At 43.5% G+C, this 22,357-nt stretch overlaps 1 protein-coding gene across 3 annotated transcripts in view; it reads left to right on the top strand.

Annotated features, from left to right (window-relative positions):
- The window catches only part of sulf2b (sulfatase 2b), a 111,939-nt gene that overhangs the window by 18,179 nt on the left and 71,403 nt on the right, over positions 1 to 22,357 (top strand). For all 3 annotated transcript variants that reach the window (XM_085343885.1, XM_085343889.1, XM_085343884.1), the window contains exon 2: positions 9,320 to 9,357. The gene's annotated coding sequence lies outside the window, so the exon portion shown is untranslated. The remainder of the gene's footprint in view (positions 1 to 9,319; positions 9,358 to 22,357) is intronic.

Raw genomic sequence — 22,357 nt, 5'->3', positions numbered from 1 at the left:
GCTCTCAAACTCTACTGATATGAGCCGGTGTGGGAACCCATCGTCTGGTCTGCTGACTTAGCCTCTGGGGATAACGGCCGGTATTTAGTGTAGTCAGCAGTCATCAGGATTAAGCTTCTAGAAGCAGATACTGAAGGAGCTCATAAAAATGATATTTTCATTGTCAGGCTGATGGCTTTGAACAATAATCTGTACACACACTGTTTATTTTCTGCTTTACAAAGTCCGCTCCAGTTTGATGAAATCAGTGAGTTCTACATTTCTGTGGGTGAAGATCCCAAGGCTAGCTCCAAACCCCATCCAAAAAAGTCATTTAGGATAAAATGATTCTAGTTCTTTCTGCGTGTTGGTTAGAGCAACTATTTTATTTTGGTTTCTTCCCAGATGGTTGAGGACAGCTGAGGGGAAAAGAAACCTGTATATTGTGGTAGCGTTAGCGACAGGGTTGAGGTCATCACCAGCGATGACTTGGACCTCACAGGGTTAGAAGTTGGACAAGTGGACCCAATACTACAGATGGAGTCCCTTATATTCAGTAGTTTGATCAGTACAGAAGGCCAACGAGGTAATTATAATGAAACTGTATTCATATTTTATAGTTTTTATTCAGTTTGAGCAAGACTGTGGCTTGTTTGCACAAGATGTGTGAACAAGCTGTTGTCTTGTGGATAGAAGAAAAGCATCTTCTTACCCTCAGTTATTTACCTTGTGTGTAAAATTTAACTGTGAGTGTATTAACTGAGGATAAGCAGCAAACAGCATGATGTGAGGTGAGCTTATTTAAAAAGAACAAATCTGTATCTGATTTCGCACTTTTTAGCTATAAAATCCTTCACAGGGACAAGAAAGTAAAAGAAAATGTCATAAAATCCGACTTTAGAAATCAGTCATCAAGGAGAGTTATAACCCGTGCGTCTCTGATGTGGTCTGTGCACGGCGGTGGGAGAAGTTAGAGGTGTCTTCTTAAAATCTTAAAATCTTCAAGATAACATCCACGCGTTTTAGTGCCGCTGGCGTCGCCGAGCATGTTGGGTACGTCTGAAGTGGAAGTGCTGAATAAAACAGCAGCAGTCAGACATGATCTCATGATGGCCCATCGGATGGAGGCGCACACAAAGAGCTGGATAGAGAATTAAACTCTCCAGCACCGTCTCCAGGAGAGGTACTGATTAGGTCACTGTGTGTGTGTGTGTGTGTGTGTGTGTGTGTGTGTGTGTGTGTGTGTGTGTGTGTGTGTGTGTGGGGCTCCATTAGCAGTGACACGCTGTGCAGAAATGGAGCAGAGTGATTCAGACTGACAGAACAGGGTGAAGACAGACAGCAGGAGGAAGTGAAGTGAGTTTCACATGAAGGTCACAGATGATTTTCTTGTCCCCCGCGGGAAACCTGTTGGTGGTCGAAACGACTGTTACCACGGTCACGGACACCGACACCATCCCAAAATACTCTGCTTGCTTTCACTGCTTCATCTTCTACAGCGGGGACACACCTGATGATTGAATACTTGTAGAGTTCATGTCCTACAGCTATCCCGGGATCAGCTACCGGATCGACCCACATTTTCCAACATTTGTTTTGACAAAGACTTTTAAAGGACAGACAACAGTTTGACACCTGCTGTATAGTTTCTCTGATATCTCATGTCCAGGGGTTCGTCTGTAGGGACAACATTTTAGCAAATCCTCGATAACATTTCAAACACGTCTCTAAATGCCGTGCTGGGTTTACCAGCAAAAAGCATGAGCTCCTCGCAACTTTCCCAAAAAGCTGAATTGTCTATGAATCATTAGAAACTTCAGAAACTTGCTGTGTCTGTGTTTCCCTTACGATCGTGCAGAGGTCACCATGTTAACGCGTTACACCACCACTGTTTGGCAACAGTGTTACAGCGTTACTGTAAATACATTACATTTTTCAGTATTTACATTACAGTAACAATTATGCTGTTACATCCATTACAAAGGTTCTTCAGTTATCTTATTTTTACTGCACAAAAAGACAAGAGCATGATTATAAAAAGCAAACTGTATCCAAGACAGCAACAACTGCGTTAGACTGCTAACACAGCGAGCATGCTAACGGTGAGCTAGCCAAGAACCCAGAGTGCAGCCCAGCAGTCGGACCCTGAACTTCAACAGGTAACAAGTAGTAATTAAGTAATGTACTCCAGAAGAGTAACGGATAATGTGTAATATATAAACACGTCTCACACCTGCCTCACCTCATAAAGAACACTGTTATCACACAGTGAAGTGTCATTTCTCAGCATGATGTTTCCTAAATATGAACCAAGTAGTTTTTGTTTCATGATCTTAAAAATGAAGTAAAAACAATAAGTGAGTGTAAACAAAACGAAGGTCAAAGCTCCCAAATGATCCACATCTTCTCTCTGACCATCTTAGTGCACCGCCCCCCCTCCATCCTCCAAATGTGCACAATGGTTATATATCGCCCATCATCATCATCATCACTGCCGCTGCTTCAGGGCACTGCCGGCAGTATCTGACATAACAGTATTTCTCGTGCCCTGGGATGTCTGTTATCTTTTTCTCTGGCTTTTAGCTCTTTTTTTTTTTCTAGATATGGCTATTTTTCCCCAAAAGCTCCTCATTATACGTGTAACATCTTTTTGTCCAGTGACTGCTCCCCCATTAGCACGTGATCGTGCTCTCACGCAGCACGCAAAGCTGTCTGTGACTGGACTCTGTCAGTGAGCGAGCAGCTGTTGCAGGGTTGTTTTAGTAGTTTGTTACCCAGATGTTGCTGTCGGATAGGTATGAAGAAACTCTGTCTGGTTGTTATGTACCTGGGGAACATTTGAATCTGATCTCAGTTTACTTCTGTTAGATTATAAACAAACACATTTTTCTATAACATATCTGCTCCTCATGTTGGAAGGCCAAGTGAAGTGTGTAATTGCTCACTTACAAAGAAACGAACAGTCTGTAATTTTTATTGTAGTTTTATTTTAATGCAGAGAAACAGAATATCAACTAAAAAATCCAGAAAAAAACAGAAAAATATAAAAGGTTACTTTGCAGTTTGGCTTTTCACTCCACATTTTGAAGGTTAGTTTGGCCTCAGACATGTTTTTTTTTTTTTCTTTTCATAGGATCTCTGAAAAAAATCAAACATACAGCTCTGCTATCACTTCCAACATAAATGAAGACAGGAAACTAAACAGCAGTGACGTTTGTAGGGTTACTGAAGTTGGGCTAGCTGGTATATAATGATGTGCTACGTGATCGCTAGCGACACAGCTATGTTAGCATAATATAAACACAGTGAAGCTGGAGGACGAACACTAACACTTTTCCACTTATAAAAGTTAACGTGAAGGTTCTTCATGGTTAGAGACAAATGCAATCGCATGGCAGGATGCTGTAAACGGACCAAACTTCAGTCAGGAGAACAACTGAGATAATCCATCCACAATACGAGGTTAGTTATTAATATACTGCAACAACATGGGAATAGAGCAGCTGCCAGAGAATTCAACATTAATGAATCAATGGTACAGAAGTGGAGGAAGCAAGAAGAATGAGTTTAATCAAGTTTGATTTATCTGACTGCTTTGTTTCGCTTAATGTGCCTTATAATCCCGTGCACCTTATGGTCCGAAAAATACGTACTGCACACTGCAGTTTAATGTTGCAAAGCACCTCTTTTTAACTTCAGTGGATATTATACATGGTTATGCTCAGGATATGTCAGCCCATTTCTACTGGAAATGCCTTTTGGTTAAACTTTCAGCAAGGAATTTGCATTTGCACTGTTACATTTTTATAAAGCTTTAATGTACATAAAAACCAGCTTCTTGTTTAAGTGAAAATAAATGGAAGGTTGTCTTTTTGCGCTAGTAATGTTGTGGAGTTGTATTTTGTCTCGCATCAATTATATCGTCGGTTATATCGTTATCGCAAATTTTCAAATATATATCGTGATAAATATTTTTGGCCATATCGCCCTGCTCTAGTTATAAGTTTACAGCATTAAAAAGCATGTTAGTGTAAAGTTTTCCACATAAGCTTCACTTTTCACACTTTATTGTAGCAAAACATTTTTTATCCCAAATACAGGTTTTTTTCTTTTCTTCTTTTAGTGGTTTTATGGCACCGACACAGGTGATGGATTTATTTCTAAACTGTCCCAGAAGTAGCTGCAGGAGAGGAAGAAGGGCCAATATCATTAATGTTTAGAGAGTAGAGGAACAAAGGAGAAAGAAGACGAAACAAGGATAGAAGGAAAAAGATTAAAGGATGGAAGAGGTAAGGAAAAAGGAAGCAAAGGGGGAGAGAAAGGACAGAAAAGAAGGAGGGTGATGAAGAGGAAAGAAGGTGAGGATGAGAAACAACGATGGCTGAAAAGCTTTTCACTGAAGCATGAAATGAGAATTGGGGGATTCTTTTACACACTCGTGCACAAAATCTCGGACCCATCACCTCCTAAAAAAGCTCCTCCTCTCCTTTCTGACCTGGTGGCGCCTCCCTGTGTATGTGGAGGCGTCAGAGCAGCACTCGTCGATACGAAACAGACGAAGAATCTGGAAACTGGAGATTCTCTCAGATGTCGATCACTCTGCTCCCTCAGAGTGCTGCTGCTGCTCAGCGTTTCTTCAGTTTTCCTTTAAATTCATTTGCCACTTGCTTTTCTCTACAGATACTTTTCATTTATACACATGCACGTCCTTCAGTTTTTAAAAACATAGTGCCGTCAGAAAGAATCAAGTTAAGTGATATTAAATGGGCATTTGACATCCGTAGTGAACTCTGCAGTAAAGAAACAGGAAAGGTCATCTTACTTCAACGTAAAACAGAGAAAAATCAAAGCATCAAAGAGCTGCAGTGCATTCTCCAGCCAGTTACATTTGTACAGTTTCTGCCGTCTACCAACCAAAATCCACAACAAGACTTTTAGTGTGTTCCTCTATGGAGGCGTAGAACTGAACTGTGCTGTCAGTAATGCAAGGTTGCTGAATAGCCCTAAACTGACCCCCACTGGACTCGGCATTGGGGAATTTTAAAATATTTCATAAACTACCCGCTAAGCAGTTATGAAACAAACCATTAACCTTCAAAGTAAAAGCTGTGCAATTTTTTAAAAAAAGTAGCAAAGCTTTTATACCAAAGCTAACCATTCTCGGTGGTCAGTTAGCAAGTATTTGCAGATAAGTGCTCGAACTCGGGCGTTCGCGTGTCTCAAGCCTCATCTCAGTTCAGCTTGTTTCTCCGTGTTCTTGAGGGATGCCTGAAAACAAACAAGCCTTTTAAAATCTCACCGTTGAGGTGCACAATTTAACAGTGCTTGACAACAGCTTTGACTCTCCCTGTTGGACTGATTGGCTAATTGTTAGTCGCTATGGCAATGCTCATTTGGTCAATTGTTTCAAGAAACAGCTGTTTCATGTTACAGTGCAGGACCGAGCCCGTCAGCTCAGCTGAGCAAATGGATTTAAGAATCAGCAACAACAAAACCTCCTCTGTTACAGATTCTCTGCTTTGTGTGCCATCCAGCCCACATCTACACTTCACGAGTATCCATCCTGCAGCTAATTTAGCTCAGAGAAAAAAGCACTTCCTGCTTCATGTTGCTGGGAATAACCGCAGTTCTGAAAGTTCAAGAAATGTTCGATATAACTCGTGTATTTTCTGCATGACTGGATAAAAGATGCTGTGCACGCTGAAAGAAAGAAGATCAGTCAGTTTCAGTGCTTGGACTTTATTTCAACTTTTTAAAATCTGACAGAAAAATGGAGCAGCATGCATCCGAGCCTTTGCCGAAGATATTTGGCATTAAAGATCCAGCACCATAAAGCTGGTTGTTAATGTGAGACATTACGGTTGTTAGAACATGCTGAAACCAGTGTGGGCAGTGGATGTGGGCCTTTGGCGAGCACGAGGCCAGTACATACTGTGACTGTGCAGCAACAAATGACTACAGCACCATGTCTTTAAGCTTCACAGGAAAACTGTGTGCAGCAAAGAAACCCTGAGACAGTTCAGGGTTAATGAAAGCTACAGCAGTTTGTCCTAAAGTTAATTACCAGAGTTATCATAGTTTTAATTAGTGTCAGTGTCGTGCTTGTCTGGTCACAGCGCTTTGATCTCAATTAAAATCGCAGAGTTTGTGATTAACGTGATGATTGGAAGTTTTAAATCATGGATGGAGCAGTGTTTCACCCACACGGAGCGTCCGCCCGCGAATCGTAAACTCTCAAACTTTTTTTAGTTTAGTTTTATTTTTTATCCACCCAAGAGAATGATGACATCATTGATCGATTTACTATCGTGACCATCATTCTTATTTTGTTTTGTTTCTGCCAACCAGCCCTGGCCCTTCCTGTTCTGTTCTATCAGATATTTATTGTTCCAGAGAGTTTCTCACCCTGGGTGGAGTAACTACACTGTAAAGGCCTGCTTTACAGCAGGTTGGAAACTATGTGCTGCTCCATCTGTGGGATGTGGAACTCACTGGAGAGGTGGCTGATCACTGCTCTGGTATCCATGGTTAGTGGCCGTGAAGTTACAGTGAACACTTGTGTTACCTTTCACTGTTTCCAGTTCACTGTTGTGTTCTTCAGGCCTTCATCACTGGATACTCAAATTCTCAGTGCACACGCTTTTTCTCAGATGGACCATTGAAAGTATTTGACTCCACATACGCACACGTCCATCTTTTCGTGTGTCTCGTAGTTTTTGGCTCGTTCCAAACCTTGTTAAAATTCAGTTACTTTAAACGTGAGCGTTTAACCGTTTCTACCACTTTTCCCAACCACAGTAACTGAAAGTGCTCTGTTAGAAATCTCACTGAATCAGCTTTTAATGCAAAACTAAAAAGTGTGGTCAGGTTCTGTTTTTTCAGTTTTTTTAAAGTAGCCAACTCCTGACTGCACTTTGATGTGTGGTTTGATAATCAAATTCAGTTATGATAAGCAGGTACACGTCTGGATTTGGTTACGATAAAATGCCCAGCGAGCTCCGTCTGCAGACCTGCCGCGGCTGTTTGCAGGACGCCTTCTGCAGAGGGCGAAAGAAAATACATTTTTGCAGACAGACTGAGGTCTTTAAGTGGAATCAGGTGGATCAGAAAGTCCAGAGAGCAGGTTCAGGTCCTGAACCTGCCTGAAGACCATTATCCAGCCACACACACCAAACCCCCCAAACAGACCACCAGCCCAGCTAATTGGAGATGTTGTATCACCTCCCTCGTGTCTTTTGCTCTTTCTGTTTCCCTCTCTCTCTCACACACACACACACACACACACACACACACACACACACACACACACACACACACGGTGACCCAGTGGGAGTTGGCAGCTCGGAGCGAATTGAAAGAGAAGGCAGAAAGTCATTACTTCTCTCACTAGATTGTGTGTGTGTGTGTGTGTGTGTGTGTGTGTGTGTGTGTGTGTAATCCCACCATCAGTATGCTGCTCATGCTTTGCAACAGAAGGGAGGAAATTGAAGAGAGAGAAAAAGAGAGGAGGGAGAGAATAGTAGGAGGGGGGAGGCGACAGTCCAACACGGAGTTCTTTTGATTACAGATGGTAAATGTGCCTTCAGTTACCACCTCCTCCTCCTCCTCTTCATCGTCTCCTCGCTCCTTCTCACTCGGGGGATTTGAGGTGGACGTGAGCGGAATCGCTGACTGCGGTGTGTGTGTCTGTGTGTGTGTGTGTGTACGCGCTGTACTGTATTTTGTATGGCGGTGGTTTTATTATGGAGCTAAGCTGGGGTCACAGAGGTCGTCTGCTGGAAGTTTTAAAACTGAAAGTGCTGTCTGTTACCAGGACGGCCTTATTATGACGGGGGGGATAATCCCAGTTATTTTGGCCAGTAATTACAATTTGGCTTGTTTAACATAATTTTAATTAGCGTAACACTTGCCATGGATTCAATTAACGTTTATAGAAGAGTTTTCTTGAACTTTAAATATATTTCAAATGAAAACAAACAAATATCAGAGAGAAGCAGTGGAAGGATACGGGGCCCTTCGGTCGGTGTGCAGCCCACAGTAACAGTATTAGTTTATTCTGAGGCCTTGTGCTGGTCCGGTGCAATCTAACCCTGGTGCGTGATACGCGCCTCTTATAAATTCTCCCTCTACGCTTTATTACATGCGACGTGCCCCACTGGGACCCCTTTATCTTTTCTTTTCTGTCATGAACTCCTTTCTTAATTTCACTTTAACTCACCTTTTGAGTTTAAGAACTAAAAACTAGTCGGTTAGGTTTAGGAAATCAGGGTTTGGGTTGCTTTGGAAGAAAGTGACTCATGCACACGAGCATGTTCTGCATCTCCGTGGGCTGCAGAGGAGGCGGGATTAGATGTTACACGCCACGTTTGTCGATCATGTACCCACCGCTGCCGTGCTGTCTCCGTACGGTTAGGTTTATAACTTAACATCGGTTGCTGACCTCGGCATAAGAGAAACAGTTTTGTGTTGTTCTTCTTCACTCCCAACAACACATTGAGGGAAATCTTAGATACAGTTAGAATGACAGTCTAAAACGGATTCGTATCAGGAAAACCTTTAGAAAATAGAAACGAACACCAAATGTGGATGACGCAAGAACTATTTCGGCAAAAAATCCGCCCAGTCAGCCGACTTCAAAGATTCAAAGAGGTTTAACAGGAATGAGCGCGCTGACATCGGTTCCCCAGCTGTCTGCGTTCACAACTGAGTATAAACCCAAAAGCCAGCTGGTTTCCCAGGGTCTCCTCCTGGCAGGACGTCCCACAAACATCTCGTCTGGGACTCACCAACGAGGCATCCTAGTCAGGTCTTTGAACCATGGCGGCTCCTTTCAGTTTGGAGGTGTCTACTCTGAGCCCCTCACCACTAAGGGAACACAATAGTCACATTTCATGGCCATAGGTGAGCCTAGGCTCGTAGCTCAACCAGGAAATGCCTTAACTTATCTTAGTGAATATTATTTCCAGGAACCAAAATCATTGTAATTATGATTTCTGTTTTTAATCAGGCAGCCTTATTGACATCGTTGCATTGTAAAAGACGCGTGGAGCTTCCACCTCTGAGAAGTTAACCCAACGAGTGTGCGCTGTGTCCACTTTTATGCCTCACTTCCAGCTCCATAACAGAACTTCATCAGTGCCTACATCAATAGTTATACTGTCTATGGCTGCAGCCAGTGTTTTCACCACTGTATGTGGTTTAAATGTGGCCGATGAGCTGTGACAGGCTACTGATTTAGCAGTTCATTAAGGTGCCTGCGCCTGTACTCGCCTGACGTCAGTGTAAATGTCAGTCAGAGCTCCTCGTTAACAGCTTCTTCTGTCTCTGTTTGTCTCTGCAGGACTGAACACAGCAGGAAACGCCACACACACCTGACAGGTAAAGCTATTTTTGCTCTTCGCTAATTTGGCCACGCCGTCTGTTTGCTGGTAACGAGGAGCACGGCTGCAGACAGATGCAAACAGCTGCAATGGATCACAATTATCTTGTAGATTTGTGGCACTCATGCTTGCAGAAACAATGATTACACTTATTACTGAAATAAATAAAAACTCTGCTTTTATTCATTTAACTTCCCCCAAACGATTTTCTTGGGACTCGATGGTTCGCGATTTCTTACTGTAACATCTGATCTCAGTCTGTCGTGTCATATGAAATCTCTTTAAAACCACGACGCTGTCATCGTGGGGTAATAACAGATGAATAGCAGCTTCACCAAACTGCTATTTTTAACCCTGTGAAAACAAGATGGGAAGTTGTAATCACAAGGAACAGCCTGTTATCCCAGGATATCAAGATCGCAGAGCTGTTTTACCGAGCTCTCTTAAACCGAAAAATAGAGTGTGAAGGAAACAAAGGTTAGAAAAACTCCACACGGGAATCCAAAAAATGAAACGTAGACTCGCAGTGATGCAGATGAGGAGGTGAGACTGAGCGTTGCAGCCTCGCACTCTCACGTTCCTGATTAATGACGGGGCTGTTCCCAAACAATGACAACTCACGGACACGGTCAGATTGTGTGCACACCTCACACTGGGGGGGGGAATTACACACAAGTGCAAAGTAGAAGCAGTAAAGCATGCATGGGTGTGACTCAAAAACACATACTGATCTACACTAGGAAGCTGGTAGTCCAAATCAGGTTAATCAGACCAAGACACGACCTAAAGACCGCCACAGTCACATGTTACAGTCACAGTGCAGGAAACAGCGGTTGAAGACCACAGCACGCCCAAGATGAATGCAACTGACTGCAGTCAACCTTTGATCGTTGTTGTCTTTGGTTGCTTCGAAGTCAGAGATCAGGGCTACGAGCGCTCTCAGCCAGGCACTGGTGAATTTGGTGCATCGACATGGTGATGATCCCTCTGACTTTAAAGATGTGCTGCACAGAAACAGGAGACGCGGCCATTACATCATCATTTCACAAGCTGACAGCGGCGCAGTCACCACATACACAAAAACTCTCTGATGGCCATGTTTCTCCATGAAATGTGTTCTTCTACTGCACCTGCCATGAAAGCGTGGACGTGGATAAGGACACGTGGATCGCTCAGTGCAAAAACAAACAGATGTTCGAGGCTGTAAATAAGACGCCTGCTTAAACAAATGAAGAGAAATGAAACGGCAGTTACATAAACACACTGTTGGAGCTGCATCAAGAACAAATCACGTCTCTCTCGTGGAGCGTGGCTGAACTTTCAACATTTAGTGCAATGAAATTCTGCCAGCTGGCGAACAAGCACGGGCAGAAATATCAGAAATATCAGTGCTGCAGATGTTTTCAAGACCAGCTGCATACGAGAAGTACGATGTTAGAACTCTGACAATAAAATGACTTGAATCGTGCGATTTGGGAGGCAGAGGTAAGTGTTTCATGTTTCTGTTAAATCTGCTGTGTAAAAAGCACAGAGTGGATCATGGAGACGCTGCAGAGTGAAGGAGTTGGTGCTTCAGCGTGAACTCTGCAGCCTCGTTTGTTTCCCTGCAGCTGATTTCTGGTTCAGCTCCAGATGACCTGTACTCCTCCACATTCCTCCCTGTGTGTGTGTGTGTGTGTGTGTGTGTGTGTGTGTGTGTGTGTGTGTGTGTGTGTGTGTGTGTGTGTGTGTGTGTGTGTGTGTGTTTTCACACACTGAGAGGACACAGACAGAGGCAGAGAGAAAACTCGAGAGTTGTCACGTCGACGGATTTTTTCTCTGCATTACAAACAGCAGAATGATTAATTTACTGGTTTATTGATTAAGTGACTGGTTGATTGATTTGTGGGCGGCCTGTAAAGCGTGTCATGTTTTCCTTTCTTTTCTTTTTCTTTTTTAAATAGCAGCAGTGATATCCAAACAATCCATGATCTGATTGATTAACCTCACCCAGCAGCGCCCCCTGGTGTTTGGCATCTGCACTCTGTCTACATGTGAAATAAGCTACACAAAATATTTCCATCTTCCAAAAATTTCTATGCAACGTATACATTACAAACATGTGACGATTGTCTCTGTCTGAGGTAACGACACTGATTGTGTAAGTGGAACATCATTGGTTCAAAGATCCGTCTGAGGATCTTTGCTGCTCCGCGGTCTCTCCCGTGTCCAGTCAAATGAAGTAATAAAGTAGAAATGCTCTTAAAATAATAAAAGTCTTTGAGTGGAAGCGGGTCAGAGGAACTTCAGGGATCATATCTGTCAGCGTTGTAGCCACTTCATCTATCAAGCATAACTCAGCTGTAGTGTTCACTCCCAGCGGTCACTGCAGTGAGGAGACTCACAGTGTTGTCAGCATGATGCATCACTGCCCCGTGTGTGTGTGTGTGTGTGTGTGTGTGTGTGTGTGTGTGTGTGTGTGTGTGTGTGCGCTTGTGTGTGTGGGACTGTTACTGTTCGGATGTGGGACTTATGGATAATCTACGTCTAATTGGCCCGTTCTCACTGCAGCCTTCATCCCTGCACAGTACGGGAGTTACCAAGTGATCGGTGCCTCACGCTGATTGTTTTTCTCTGGAAAGGAGACAGAATTTAATTCTCTCTTGTTTTTGATTTATTGAGTCTGTCACTTTTTCGGGCGGCCTACAGCAGAAATAACTTCGGATTGGAGGGAGCGTTGTGAAGCAGCACATCAGAGGAGAAAAAAACTCACTGCGTCTTACAATGCAGATTGCTCATTGGTTTTGATTGATTGATCATACTTTATTCATCCCGAGGGAAATTGGGTTAAGGCTGCCAGCCGTGCCAGCGCCATCTTACCCTTCCGACCATACATACATTACACAAACATCACATGGGGAAGACGGGTCAGAGAGGTATAACAATGGAAAATGCACAACATGAGGAAAGAGGCACTGGTCACAGGTCTCTCAATTCCCGTTGTTCTTCTGCAAGATCTTATCCAGATTGCATTCAGTAAACACAGTCTGAGTACTCACAGCCCTGCCCATCGTCTATCATGTCGAACAGCCTTGTGGGATTTTGAACAGCTGTAGCCGCTTCTTGTTCTTCGATAAGCCGGGTCCGATCAGAACTCTGTTATTGTGGTTCCGAATTGGTAGATGTCGTTCAGTGTCCTCCATCGAGAGTGTCGCCAGACACACGACGCAACGGACCATCAAGTATCCGACAGCAAACATCTCCACAGGACAATCAGGCTCTCCCGAGCCCAGCAGGGGGTCAATTCCATTTGACCAGTTGATTAAATCCATAATTCTTCTTCAGGTTTTTAGAGAACAAGTCTGGGAGACTCTCTTAGGGTTAGAGAATGCGCGAGACTATACAAAGGCCATGAGAAGCCAATCAGGAAAGATAAGGGAGAGGGAGAAAGTGCGACCGCCTCCATCAAGAGCCAAGAGAGAACGGAGAATTTTGATGTTTAATGTTAGTAATTGTCATATTTGTGCCTGTTTACATTTATCTTTTTAAACATTCATTAAATCCGATCAGCAGGCCGTTTGCATGCTGGATCAAGGCGTGACCAAGAAACGGAGTTTTGACTAAAAGAGCTTTAAGAAAGGAGCACGTGGCTGTCTGTGGATATATGAATGTGTTTAAGTGCTGCTGAGGCCTGCTGCTGGCCTCCGGGCCACAGCTTGAGAACCTCTGTGTGGAACGTAGCTGTAACTTTTTATTGTGATGATGTGATGATGCTGACTTGAATCATCTGGTTATCATGGAGCCACTCACTAACGTAGGCTGCCTGTGCAGGTTTACCAAGTGGTTGTCGTTACCTTTTTCTCTGTGAGATGAATGTTTGTATGACGCTCCTGGGAAAACGTCTCTGTAGCCTTTGCGTTTGTTGAATTTCCATTACTTTGTGTCACCAATAAGCTTTGTAACAAAACACGACACAAATTCAGCTTCAGAGCCTCAGCATTTAAACCTGAGCAGCAGGCTCCCGGCCGGCTGAGACAGTCAAACAGTTTGTGACAGAAACTCATATTAAATGAAATGTAATAATCAGTCTGTAATTGTTTAAATGTCAGGGCAGCCGATTGAGTGTGCGATCTTTGTGTGTTTAACCTTTATTTAACATGTTTATGTGTAAAGCAGCCAGCAGATTGCCTGAATGGTTTCAGAGTAATAAAGAGTCAAATACAGAGAAGAGCAAGATATTGATCTGTGAGAGATTTAGACTGGAACTGTGTCCTCACAAGTATAGGAGTGCAGGCGTGTGTGTGTGTGTGTGTGTGTGTGTGTGTGTGTGTGTGTGTGTGTGTGTGTGTGTGTGTGTGTGTGTGTGTGTGTGTGTGTGTGTGTGTGTGTTACAGAAAATGATAAATGGCTCCTTTTCTTTCTTTCTTTCTTTTTTTTTTTTTTTCAATTTCCATTACGTCAGTCCAATCCTCCGAGGAAATTATTTGCAAAATTCAAATGTTCTCTGCAGCAGTGATCTGGAAGCCGATTGGCTGACAGATCAGCCTCACACCTACAGCTGAGGACTAAAATGACTGTAATGACTGTAACTAGACCTGTTCCTGACTCTAAGCTGTCCTGTCTTCAGCCACATGATGGCCAATCATGGACTGCATTTCAGCTAAGTAGCTAAATCATAGCCAAGTGATGGGAAGAGGAACAAAAAAATACTTCCGTCCTTCCATCCTTCCTTCCTTCCATCCTTCCTTCCTTCCTTCTGGATGAGTTGTCTTGCTCTTTGTGATGCTGTTGCACCGTTCAGTTCACTTTTATTTATATAGCACCAAATCACAACAACAGTTGCCTCAAGGCGCTGAAGTCTCTGCTACACAACTTGCACTTCCCTTCAGAGCAGCTTTCTTCACTTCTCCATTGTCATGCAGATTTCTTCCAACAGTCTTGATCTTATCCTTGTAATGGGGACATGCTGTCCTTCCTCTGCTCAGTGTATGGCATCACGGGTGTTGTGGCCGGTCTCTCAGAGTTGGTGCAGCATTCCTGAGGTGGGAATCATGGTTTCCTTCAGATCACTGATGTTGGCATCTCCATCGATTGAGTTGATCTTCGGGATCTTTGGTGGAGCTCCATTGTTCTAAAGTGCCTGCTGTGGGCGCTCCATGATTCAGCAGCATACAGAAGGGTTAAGAGTCAGAAAACCACACACCCACACTGACCACGTCTTTGGACTGTGGGAATAAAAGTGGGAACAGATGCACTCTGTACAGAAAAATCCAGAAACCTGGAAGCTTTTTGCTTTTCTCTGCACCACAGAGCCACCTGTAACTCTTTAAATCTTTATTTAAAATCGTATCCAGAGCCTGCTGCTGTAACTCACCAGGCTGAGTGGGTGAGCTTTATGCTGAAGGCCACTGCAGGGTTCCGGATCACTTCCTGTGTGCCATTCCTCCTCGCTCTCTCCCGGCATTCCGGTTTGCCAAAAAAGCTCAAAATGCCCCAAACAATTCTGAAAACTCGCTAACAGTTACATTTAGTTACATTTTTGTTATTTAACATGAAAACCACACGTTTCTGCTTCATTCATACCCACTAAAAAATCCCTCCACAGCTGAGGTCCACCATCATATCTGCTGCTATGCAGGCCCCCCTGGCTCAATGCAGGCAAACCGAAGGCATGTGTGTTAAATGACTCACTGACGTTCTATAATATACGCTCAGTTAATTAGGCACAAACAAACGCACGCCACTACAACCGCCAGGATGTAAATCCTGCCGTCATCAAGGCTGGAAGCTGCAGTAAACCAGAGGCTGTGAGGAGCACGTAAATATTAAAGGAGTCGAATCCCGTCAGACCTGCTGTCAGCCGTGAATCAGGTGGAAGAAATCTGCAGCAGGGTCTGCAGGAGCATACATTACATGTTTTGTCTTAATATATGTGTGCATACAGTAAAGTGAGTGTGTGCGTCCGGTGGTCATCTCCCAGCAGAGCGCTCCTGCTCTCCATCAGTCTATTTCTGTCTCTGAGTGGGCAGGATGGATGAACCGCCTGAAGGGATGGAGAGGGGGATGAAGAGAAAGTGAGAGAGGTGGAAATAGTAGAGGAAGAGCAGCGTATGTGATGCCGCCGTCCTCTCGTTTTGATCGACCTGTGTCGCTTTGTGTTCAATCTGTTTTTGTTTTTTTCCAGCTCGTAATGAATTAATTAGAGATGACATCACAGAGTGAGAGAGCGGCAGGTGTCGCTGCAATGGAAGACTGTGATAGGCTGTGAATGATGAGGGTGACAGACGAGGGGTGAAGAGGAAAGGACAAGAAGATTAGAGGGTTTAGAGTAAGGACACCTCAGAGGTCTAATTAGCGCCCGTCCATTAGTGAAGTCTTTGGACACCACTGGTTGTCACTGGCAGCAGACTTAAAGATCTGCAGACTGAAAGGAAGTTTTGTTTAACCGCTCATTGAAAGCTGAGTAAAAGTGCGTGCACCTGTCCAGGTGTCTTGTTGTACTCGTGTTTCCCTCTAACAGGCTTGAGCATGAACATTTCAGTCAGGGTTTCCTTTTCAGGAACGTCTCAGCAACATGTCTCCTCTCGCCTCTCACTGCTTGCTGTGTGGGAAATTTGATCGCTGTAAGTTTGCCAGAAAATGAAAATGGTGACATGTTGGAAGAAAGACATCAGCAATGATCTTAAAGAAGCAAATGTTGCTGCCCAGCACTCTGGGAAGTGTCATAAGTCCACCCCAAGCAACTTGAAGTAGATCATTCTACAGTGAGAAAGATTATTAATAAGGGAAAAACACTGAAGGCTTCATGGCTCCTGTGGAGGGTTTGCCAGGACAAAAGCCTGAATATGTCAGCACAGCTTGGTTTGCGGAGTTGCATCACATAAACCCAGAGACCTCTGGAACTGCGTCCTTCTAGCAGACAAGACCAAAGTGGAGATGTCCGTCCATGATTCACAGCACCAAGTCTGGAGCACAAACACCTCACACTAACTATCAGCACGGCGTGGATGGGTGACAGTTGGGGCACCTTTCACTTACTGAGTCAAAGTATTCTAGAGTTAAATGTGAGGACATGTGTCCAACATCTAAAGCTTGGGTCATGCAGCAGGACAGTGATCCAAGCTCAGCAGCAAATCCACAGCAGAATGGCGAAAAAGAATCAAAGTGCTGCAGTGGAACAAGTCCAGACCTCGGCCTGGCTGAGATGCTGTTTGGGAACCTTCAGAGAGCTGTGCATGAACAAACGCTCTCAAACCTCAATGAGCCGAAGCGATAAATGTGGCAAAATTCCTCTAGAATGATGTCAAAGACATAAAACCATTACTTCAGGTTATTAGTGCTAAAGGAGGCTCTACAAGCTACTGACTCTGGAGCCAATCCCAGCTGACGCAGGGCTTTTTCACTGTGAGCCAGCAATGCTAACCACAGCGCCACCATGCTGCTCATTTAGCGTTTCTTAAACGAACAGCTGTTCTTCTGAGGATGCATTTGGCAAATTTTTAAGACCTCCTAGAAACTCCTGTTACATCAAACCTCATTTTATTTTTCTCATGATTGTGTCTTACCTGTTTTAAAGATCATTTATGCCTCATGTCGGGTGAGCAGCTGCATGAAAAAGATAAATGTCATGATTAAAGAGCTGCATTAGTTACCTAAAAGTAAAGATAAACTTTTGAGGAGGAAAATGACAACGTAGTGTTAATAATTACTTTTCTCTTGACTCATTTTTAGACCAACACTGATTAGATAAGTGTGCTCTTTGGCTGCTCTGCCTCTAATCCTGCCTCAATGGTAGCCGAGGCATTTATGTGTAATTTAGCAGAAGCATCCATTACACAGAGCAGGATTAGGTTCGGGTTGCTGATGTGACTGAGGTCAGACTGAAGAGTCGCTGGCTCCGAGCGAACGTCGAGTCAGTAAATGAATAACAGAGAAAACTCGGTGAATCTGAGAGAGAGCGAGGCAGCAGCTGCTTCTCCTCCTGCTCGCAGGAAAACAGCTGCTTCACTGGTGGAGGATACCGCCTGAGGGACTCGCAGTGACACACACAGATCTCTTGTGTGCTGAGAGGTCAGCAGGCTACCAGGTAAAGGTGGAGGACGGGTGAGAGGAAAGAGAAGGAGCTGAGGGAGGCGAGGAGATTGAGGAGGAAAAGAAGGGGGAAGTGCTGAGTCTAACTGATGACCGCTGCTTGCTACAGCCTTCAGCTATTTGTACGTCGCAGGAAAAAAAGATAAATAAATAAAGAAGACAAATGTCCCCTGCTCTGTGGAGGACAAACTAAATCTTCCCTGCGGCTCTCTTCTGCTACTGTTTCAGAAACTCTAAACCAGAGAGGAGAGCAGCTAAAGAACAACAAATACATCCTGGGAAATGCGGCTCGCCGGCTGCTGCATTCGCCCGGTGTGGGCAGGGATTTGGTGACCTGCATTTCAATCCAGAGTAAAAGGACAGAGAAAGACAGAAGGGAGAGGAGAACGTGGACGTGCTGATGGACGGGTTGTAACAGAGACTCAAAACTCAAAAACTCAGAAAGACTGGAAACTCCTCCCACAGCTTTATTACTCCTCGTGATGAATGTACGGAGAAAATGGGCTAAATGAAAATTACATGCAGAACGAGTGAGTCCTGCAAAGGCCTCAAACTGAAACCTGAACCCTGTGTGACCAGTTCCCCCCTAAAAACATTGAATTTCATGACCTAAACCCCTCCTACACTGGGGATCTCCATCTGGGACATCATATTAGCTCCGTCTTCGTATCAGTTTGTTTACATAAGCTGCGGCTTAATACAGTGAAGGACCATAATGTTGTGAGTCGTTTTACCTTGAATGTTGGCTGTGTGTGATAACACACTTTATATTGTAGTGCAGTAGATAAACTTTAGTTAGTTTCTATAAATTGTAGCTTAAACTAAATCAAAGGTAACACAGCTGATGCTGCACACAGTCCTAGAACCTGCTGATAGGATAAACTGCATATAAAAGATGGCCTTCTGCTCTAAAAAGGGCCTAAAACACCAGTTCTTTCCAGTTGCCAGCAGGGGGCATCTCTCAATTAACTAAATGTTTGTTGGAAAACGACCCTTGATCTGTGACATCAGTGAACACTTTCAAATCTTATTTAATACAATGTTCAGTGTATTTTATTTATAAATCACCAAATCACAACATCAGTCACCTCGAGGTACAACCAGGGATCTTCATCAATCACAAGTCATTAGCCAATGAGCTGCGAGCGTCTTATTGGTAAAGTCCGTCCCACTTTTCTGATGTCTGGTTTCAAAAAGCCAAGATGGCCTTGATGTAATGCTGTTCAGCTGCACACATCACAGTTATTCAGGTTAATACTCTAATCGTGGTTGTTTAGCAAGTTAACAAATGTTGCAAATGAATAAAAATGAGGCGAGGGTCACGAGGGACACGGGTTTAACTGGTAGGGGGTGGATCCCGGAATATAAGACCAGTTTCCCAAGGCCAGCCAGCAGTCACTGCAGGACAGACTCCACAGTGGGAGCAAAGAGAGCTCCAGGTCAAAGTGAACTTGCATCAGGTCCCTCAGAAGACCTTGAGCTAGAGAGAATAAACCAACAGCCACGTGCCTCATGCCACTGGCAGCAGAGCAGGAGACAAATCCTGAGACGAGGGCGGCTGCAGATAATCCTGGGACAGGTTCACCTACAGAAACCCTCTGAATTTTATTTCCTCTGGTGTTGTTGATCAAAGGCTCTCTGTGTGCCAGTTAGCTGATATTAAGGTTTAGCTTAAAGTTAATCACAATAGGTGACATCACAGTGCGCTACAGCCATCTTTTATGTACAGTATGTGGTCAATATGCACATAGGTGAGAAAATCCCAATCGTGAAACTAAAACTAACGAATCCAACTAACGTTTGATGATCTTTATTCTGGAGATTATTTCTTTTAATTGAAAGACAAGATTAAAACAGGCTCCAGCAAACACTGGCCGTCCAAAGCTGTTACAACGTCGAAAAAGTAATTTTATCTGCTGATATCATCTGTTATGACGTCACCATCACCAGCTCAGTAAAAGGAAAGCTGTCCACGGCCTCACAGATGGACGCAAACCTGCAGGTGATGGTGCAGATGGTTGGGTTGTCCATAACGCAGTTAGCAAAATATTAATTCCAGGTGTTTCTCTCAGCAGACGGAAAACGAAACATTTGAAATGATTCATGTTCACTGCTTTGTTTGACTGTTTCTCCAAATCTCTGTCACGCCATGCAGATGGAGCTCGCATCAATCTTCACTCCTGAAATGATCAAATGTAGAAAGTTTGATAGAAAATATAAACATTTTTTGCAGTAGTCACACACACACACACACACACACACACACACACACACACACACACACACACACACACACACACACACACACACACACTCTGCACTGATGTGCAGCAGAGAAGACGAGCCACCCGGGGAGAGACTCTCCGTTTTCTGTCAGCCACGCCAACTTCCTGTCACCATGTTGATTTACTGTTCCATTACTCTACCTGTGGAGCTGTGTGTGTGTGTGTGTGTGTGTGTGTGTGTGTGTGTGTGTGTGTGTGTGTGAGATAATTCTGTGTTTTAGCCTTGTGAGTGTGTATAAGATAGTCTTTCAGTGTTTTGTGTGTGTTTCTCCCCAAAGGCAGGCATCACTGGCAGAGTGCCTCACTGGAGTAATTATAACACACACACACACACACACACACACACACACACACACACACACACACACACACACACACACAGCCTCACAAGCAGCAGTAGTTGTTACCATGGTGTCATCCTCTCTCTGACGATTAGCCTTTAGACTTTCTTCTTGTTGTGCTGAATATTTTTGCACTGAAAACATGAGTCTCATTTATAATTGGAAGTAAAAGTTCTTAAATGTCTCGGTGATGCTTTAATCTGGCTTCTTCTTTCTTACCACTTGTACATCAGTGTCATGATGGTGGATCTCTGCCTTGATACCGATACTGTGATCAATAATATCCATATGTATGTAATCGAGTGATGTCTGAAAGAACAGTTGTGCCTCGTGGTGTACCTCAGAGGTCTATTTTGGGTCCACTTCTCTTTTGGCTTCTCCCCATTGGCCATATTTTTAGATGTATTTGTGTTATGTTAGCAATTTCTTATTATCTCTATGCTAATGAGGTTCAGTTACACGGTTGTTTCAGCTTCTGAGTTTTCTAAAATGTTTAGTTTTAGTGATCGAATGACAAAAATCAAGCAATAGTTCACTGACACCTTCCTTTAAATCCTTTAAATATTGATTTAAAACAAACTATGATTATTGTTTCTTCAGAAATTAGGCAGAATATCAGTCTCAGAGATTTGGGTGTCATGTTTCTGGCTTATAAAAGAAGACGTTTTTATACAGTCAAACTTTTAACTAATGTCACGAGTTCGAAAATGTTGAGCAATGAAACAAACCAACAGGGGCCCAGGAGATGCAATCAAACGATGAGTTTATTAAAACACACGCAGGAGTCTGCAGCATCACATCAGCACACGTCTCCTGCTAAGAACACACTTGAAAATGATTTTATAACATCAGGGTTTACGCCCCTTCTTGCGTCGATTACAGATCAAATACATCGATTACAGTAAATTGTACATCCTAAATGGCTAAAAACAGACACAGAAGTTCCTCTTTCTATAACACCTTCCATACATGGCAATAGATTTCAAGCCTAGATGGTCTCTGAGGGCTTGTCCTTTTCTTAACTGGTCTTCTGTCATCTGTTACTAAGCAAACTGAAATGCAGTTAGAAGCTAAATGAATTTCGGGCCTCCTGCCTGGCAGGCTTCTGGATTATATGTGTGTTGTAAGCGTGTATGCTGTTCATCCTTCTGTGCTCCAAGTCACCTACACAATAGATTGTGACGACATAGCGCTTCACAAAGCTTAAAACCTTCTTTAATAGACTGAGCATCAACTCTGAATGAGCACAAACATGCAATGTGTATAAAATAATCATAGCTGCACCTGGAATAAAAAGGTTAACGTGGTGGCTATAGCTTTAATAAACATCTTTAATGCAATATCAAGGCTGTAGGGTATATTATTAATGCAATTAATAGTGCAGGTTATATTGTAGCAGTAAAATAATTTCTGTATCTCCACACTAACTTCATGTTTTATGTTGTATTCTATTGCTTTACATCGCTATAGTATGTTTTATTTCTAACATTTTATTTCGAAGCACTGGGTCATTATCTGTGAATTACTTAGTCACTATACAAAAAGAAAAGGAATAAGACTTCTCAGAATGTTAATTTAAAAGCTTTAGAGTAATTTTAATATTTTCCTCATTTCTTTTTCTCCTGATAATGCACCTTAACAAATGTAAGTAGAGGAATCTTCTATTATATATGTTTTGGACATCGTTGGCTTTAGGTCTGGTAAATAGTGCACATTCATACACTGCTCACATATTTTGTGCTCTAAGAACAAACCAAAACCAGCGAGTGATGTCACAGTGATTGTGTCCATCTTTTATATACAGTCTGTGGATATATCCTGGTTTTAATGCCTCTGACAGCTTGTCATAAAATACAATGTGATTAACGTGGTTTTGTTTTAGAGCAGCGGTCCCCAACCCCCGGGCCTCGGACCGGTCCGTGAGTCGTTTGGTACCGGGCCGCGAGAGTTGAGGCTCAGGTGTGAAATGTATGGTTTTCAGGGTTTTTATCGGTTTTCAGCGTTAACTCTGTTTTCACGTGTTATGGTAAAAGTGGTAAATGGCCTGCATTTGTATAGCGCTTTACACTACATCCAGTCATCCAGCCACTGGTGATGGCAGCTACATTGTAGCCACAGCCGCCCTGGGGCGCACTGACAGAGGCGTCACTGGCGCCACCGGGCCCTCTGACCACCACCAGTAGGCAAACACGGGGTTAGTATGTTGCCCAAGGATATTTGGCATGCAGCCAGGAGGCAGCCTGGGATCGAACCACCGACCTTCTGATTAGTGGCCGACCTGCTCTGCCACCTGAGCTACAGC

Source organism: Diplotaxodon limnothrissa, linkage group LG20 (assembly GCF_057381915.1).
Source record: "Diplotaxodon limnothrissa isolate DT_005_m linkage group LG20, D_limnothrissa_male_GT1.1, whole genome shotgun sequence".
Taxonomy (NCBI): Eukaryota; Metazoa; Chordata; class Actinopteri; order Cichliformes; family Cichlidae; genus Diplotaxodon; species Diplotaxodon limnothrissa.
Note: the sequence above shows the minus strand (reverse complement) of the source record. Positions and strands in the feature narration are given on the sequence as shown.